The sequence below is a fragment of the Dendrobates tinctorius genome, unplaced genomic scaffold (genome assembly GCF_039654945.1).
Source record: "Dendrobates tinctorius isolate UK_male_01 unplaced genomic scaffold, ASM3965494v1 ptg000257l, whole genome shotgun sequence".
Classification (NCBI taxonomy): Eukaryota; Metazoa; Chordata; class Amphibia; order Anura; family Dendrobatidae; genus Dendrobates; species Dendrobates tinctorius.
This window is the reverse complement of record NW_027361924.1, coordinates 1806392-1812391: the sequence shown is the minus strand read 5'-3', so window position 1 is coordinate 1812391 and position 6000 is coordinate 1806392.

Sequence of the window (6000 nt, the reverse complement as noted above, 5' to 3'; positions counted from 1 at the left end):
GTGTTACTTCATAACTGGACAGACTGATTTCACAGAAGTGATTGACTTGGCGTTACATCGCGTTGTATGTGTTCCCTTTATGAGAAAGGCAGGGATGGACATAAGCGATTCCATAATTGACCCCGTGCCAGCGAGCAGGCTTTTCCTCGCGGTGGGCCCCATACTGACAGGCACTCAGCGCCCATGTGTGCCAGGACACGCGAAATCTATCCCTCTGTTTATTCTAACACAAATGAGTGCTGGCGCGGGGCCAGAGTAAAGCCCTGACTACAGATCGCTGCATTTACCGTCGCCGCTGTCGCCAACATACATAGGAGAGGCTGCGGCAGGATCGGTGCGGTCGCTTCACTTTCGCATGATTGACCCTTTAAGTGCTGGAGGCCACAAAACTCTCCTGCAGATGTAGAAGAGCTCAGATTGTTATCAGCTTCGGAGTAAATCGTGGGGATATCACAAATGACTGGGAAGAGAAACGGGAACCTCCGAGGTCCTGGGCTGAAAATTCCGCCTTAAAGGGGTTGTCTCTACTCCTTTAACCAGTAAAATTGCAAAGTGCCGTTAAAAACTAGCAACTTATTAAAAAAAACCTCTTTACTGCTTCTTGTCTAGGTCACCGGCCACCTCTGCAGTCAATCAGAGGTGGCTGACTGAATGCAAACTGTGTGTAATCACTCTTCTGGAGCTTTAGTACCCCCTGCAAAGGCAGCATCTGATTGATCCCAGGTCAGACCAGCGGTACGACAATGCTTCTTCTCCAAACTGTAAATCAGTAGACAGAATAAAGAAGATTAGATCATCCCTTTGTATACCTATCACTTTCATGGGGCACATGCGACTGCTGAGGTCATTGATTGGCTGCAGCAGTTAGGTGAATGACTTCCAGTGCTGGCTGGAATCACTGATGCGTCAGGGGATTGATTATTTCTTTAGTTTTTTTAACATTCCCTATCTTTGGGTAGGTTTTGAAAGTCACAAAAAAGCCCTTTAAATTAAAAAAAAATTCCAGCGGCCACTAGAGGGAGCTCAGCATCTTACCGTATACAGGATTTATCATTGTTAGAAGGCTGCAGTGAGCTCCCTCTAGTGGTGGCTATGGGTAGTTTAGGTTTTTCTCAGTTAACCAGATGAAGTTCAGGCCATTTTTACCCGTTGTTAATCAGGCATGTTTTTGTTTTATGGTCTCTAAGTCTCTAGCTCCTGTTTCCTCCCAGCGGTTATACTATGGCTACGGCGGGGGATGGGAGTGATGTCACCTGTGGAATCACATTTTTTTGGTAGACGGTGGTTTGCCAATGACCATCCAATGTTCGTTCACCTATAATCGTTGTATGGTACAGATCTACTCCAATGTGTAGCAGCATGTAGTAAGTGCGCCCATTCAGGAACATGGGAAAGCTGGGTGACCTCCTGTGGGAGAATGATATCTAGCCCATGGCGGTGTGCTTGTCCCACTGTGAGCGGCCAGGTCCCCCCCTATCAGCGCCCTGACGTGATGTAAGGTGAGGTCTGATTAGACTGGAGGAAATCTGAGAATGGGGGGAGGTGGAGCCGATAAGATTCCGGTAGAGCGTCAGCCGGACCATTGTCCGGAGCTCAGCACCGGCCTCGGCAGCACAATCACAGGATGGTGGGAAGGCCTGGAGATGGTGGAGAAAGACCAGATGTGGGCAGCACTCACCCATAAACTCCCCAAATCATCCGCCTTCAGTATGGGCTTGGATAGGTCATCAATATCAGATCGGTGGGTGCGGTAATGATTATCGGGGTTGTACGGAGTCGGTGCAGCATTGCTCCATACACCATTTAGTGGCCGTTCTCAGTATTGCAGATCACCTTCAGGCTCCATGGGGCTTACAGGTCGGAGGGGCAGAGATGTGTCCCCCCCCCCCATTACTGTGCAGATTTAGGAACGCTACAATTTAAGCGTCTGTTAGGGAGTTACCATGTGAGCAATTCCCTTATATACACACAAGGGTTCCCTAAAGACTTAGGACTTCTGCCTGAACCCCCGGGTGGAGGGCCCGGGCCTCGATCGCAGGTCCCATGATTGACTTCGCCGGGTTCCCAGTCTCCAGATCGTGTTGGCAGCTTGGCCTGAAAGACCAGGAGGCATCAGACAAAGAGGAGCTGATCGAGCGCCAGGCACCTGATCCGGAGCGGGGCCCGACTGCAGCTCAGCACAGTAATCACTTGGCCGCTCTGTAAAGCCCCGTCTTGTAGTCTGGCCAGCAGCCCTGGGGTTAACGGCCTTACAAAAATGGCGATGGCGACAGCTGTGCTCGAAGCGTCTCCGCGGGATGAACTCGTGAACAACTGCTGGGAATCACTGGATTCAGGAGTGAGGATGGGCGGCCTGGGGTGTCTGCGGGGTGATGGGGCTGCATTTATGGGGTCCGGAGGTCACCCACATGATGGCCCATTATCTATGTAAAAAAAAACACATTCACCGAACACATCCCATTCCTATCCAATCAGATGCACCCACTAAGTCCAAATTTAAAGGGGTGTTCCACGCAAATTAATTTCTGAACCCTTCCCCTCCATTGCTGATCGGCACAGGTCTGACGTTACCGTACGGAGCCCATCGTCCCTAAAACCAGCGATAAAGGAGCATTTCCTGCAGAACTAACAGTGTAATGGACAATAGGTGGGCCGGAAGGGGCGGAGCATGACAAGGCACACCAGGGGGTCACTGACTACCTGGCTCCGCCCCTCAGACCCTGCACCAGGCACCACAGAGCCCAGCTGTATACAGACACCCGGGAGATACAGCTGCTGTATACAGACGCCAGGCCCCCTGTATACAGACGCCAGGCCCCCTGTATACAGACTCCAGACCAGGCTTCCTCTATTCAGACCCCAGACCAGGCCCCCTGTATACAGACCCCAGACCAAGCTCCCTCTAGTTAGACCCCAGACCAGGCTCCCCCTATACAGACCCCAGACCAGGCCCCCTGTATTCAGACGCCAGACCAGTCTCTCCTGTATACAGATTCCCAGGCCAGGCTCCCTGTATACAGACCCCAGACCAGTCCCCCTGTATACAGACCCCAGACCAGGCTCCCTCTATACAGACCTGAACCCTCTGCTTATAGACCCTTTACCGACCCATGACGGCCGGCCTACAGCATCTCTACAGTGTGACCACCACATCAAACAGCTCCTCATATCTCAGCTTCTGGTGCACCTGTCATTATGACATAGTGCACAAGTTCTTGGACCTCACTGCAAAGCATCATGGTCATTTCTTTCTTAAGGAATTTGTATTGTGTTTGTCATTGCTGTTATCACATCCAGAGGACGGCTGGGCAAGACGAAGGCAACAGTGCCCCCTAGTGTCCGGACTCCATCTTTACGGCTTTAGTTCTTTCTACTATTTAAATGCGCTTATTTCGAACTAAAAACATTTTCACAGTTGAGATTTAATTAAAAAAAAAAAGCTGTTTTTTCCTTGCACAATCAGCTTTGACGGTCCGTGGACATAATTCGGCTGAGAAGAACTCAGAAAAAGTCAGATAAAAGAATGACAAACTCCCATTAGCGCGCTCACTGATGGATCCTCAGTTAACTCATTTTGCAGCCAGCAATGGACGGTGCAGCATTTATAAAGAAACCCAATTGCAAAGATTATTGTTAGCCTCAAAGGCAACTTTCTATCTATCTATCTATCTATCTATCACCAAAAATGGACAGCCCCTTTAACATCTCTTACAATGGTGTGTATTTGGATTTCCTATCCTGGTAATTAAATGGTGTGATGTTGGTTTTTTTCCTGTTTTTTTTTCTACAAAGCAACAAACAGAAGCATGCTACGTCTTGAAACAAAAAAAAAATCCCAAAAATAAAAAAATAACACCAATAATAATAATAAAATATTTGAGTTAATCACATCAATGTAAATGCTGCATAACGCAGTAAATCCAGCCATAGAGAGTAGCGCTATGGAGATGATGTAGGGCCCGGCTGTTAACCCTCTGACTGCTGCTGGGGAATGTCGGGGCTGTGGGTCCATAGGGGCGTCACGTGGGGTGTTGTGATGCCGGAGGCCTGGCACATGGAATGTACAGACAGGGCCTGTTTAGCAGCATGAAATCAGGCGTGTAACGGGCAGCGACATGTGTGTGCGACACAAGTGCTCCCCAGCGGTCGCTTCACCTGCTGCTGCTGCCGCTGACTGGGGAAAGTTTCCCTCCTTTTTTTTTTTTTTTTTCTCCACCGCCATATGTCCAGTGCGTAAGGCCGCAGAACAACCGAGAGGGGGGAAAATATATATGAAAAATAAAAATACTGAAGTATCAATTTAAAGGGATCCCCCACTAGTATGGAAAGAAAACCTGAGCGGGGCGAGAGCTGAAAGTTTTCATCATCCTTGCTTAAGAAAGTCGTCTTACTGATCCCTCTCCGCTCCTTTTCCCGTGCTCCCATGTCCCCTGCCAGTCTCCATACTTCCTCTTCCTGCCAGATGGGCATGTGACCGCTGCAGCCAATCACTGTCACGTTTTTTAAGCAAATGACTGACTGCAGTGGTCACACGAACGCATTTCAACCCCTTTTAAAATTTTCAAATATAATTTTGCATTTTTTTTGCTTAGTGCTTGCTGTTTTTCTCTGATTTATAATTTGCACCTTTTTTTTTTTTTTTATGTTCGTCCTCGTGGACGAGTTTTGGGGTTTTCCCGATGTTTTCAGTCGATACATTCATTGCGACGGTTTTAAAAGATGCACTTTTTTTTTTTTTTTGTGCCAATGTATTCCATCCCCCGCCCTCCCGGAGTGATTTTTCTTCCTCTTTCTGCACTTTTAGCGGATTTTTTTTTTTCCGGCTATAAAAAGGCGCAAAACAGGTAAAAAATAAAGAAAATTTTTCATTCTTGCGGAAAGTTCATGAACGATGTATGGCGTTCTGAAAAATTTGGCGATGAGAAATGTCAACGAATGCAAGACCGAAAAAAGAGATTAAAAAAAAAAAATAAAACTCCCAAAGTGACAGCTACCACAAGTGCCTGTAACACCGCTCCGAGGAATGAATGAATATACTCCCTGCACAGCCGCCTGCAGGAGATGGTGTATCCAGCCTGACACCTGCTGGACACTGGCGGTAATGCAGATCCACCACTGATCCCAGGCATTGGCAGGTTTGGGGGACGACAATGCACAAATTTGAGAGTGATTGGCACCTGCTGCGGTCAGGGCATGCTGGGAGTAGTAGTAACTTAATCCCAGAGTGATGCGCTCCTTACATTGTTCTACAACATTACAATATATTTGTGTTTCCATTCTTTCCCATTTTCGCGAACTTTTCACTGACAGCAAGCAGAGCTCTTGGAAATAAAGAGGGATTGAAGCATAAGGTGCGTTAGAAAGTTGCCTAACAGGGTCCGGTCGTGCCAAGATGGCGACCAGGTAATTGATTCAGCATGTCCAGGTGAAAATACAGCAATGGGAAATGTTCACAGAAGATCAGAGCAAGGAGGGGAGAACTGGCAGCTGAAAGGTGGTTAAACTAACACTCAGCCGCCACGTTCTGAGGTCTGTGCGATATAAGAGACAGGTTTTCATTTGTCCATTAGTGACCAGACTCCAAGTACAATCAATTGCTGCTGTCAGCTAGGCATTAGGCACACTCTACTGTCTTGCTGGCAGTCCCCACTAGACGGAGGTGACTGCATGTCTTTTTATATAGTTTCTATAAATCTGTATGTAGTGAGCTCCTCCTAGTGGTGGCTGTATAAATCTGTATGCAGTGAGCTCCCTCTAGTGGTGGCTGTATAAATCTGTATGTAGTGAGCTCCCTCTAGTGGTGGCTGTATAAATCTGTATGTAGTGAGCTTCTCCTAGTGATGGTTGTATAAATCTGTATTTAGTGAGCTCCCCCTAGTGGTAGCTGTATAAATCTGTATTTAGTGAGCTCTTCCTAGTGGTGGTTGTATAAATCTGTATGTAGTGAGCTCCCCCTAGTGGAGACTGTATAAGTATGTATGTAGTGAGCTCATAGTGGTG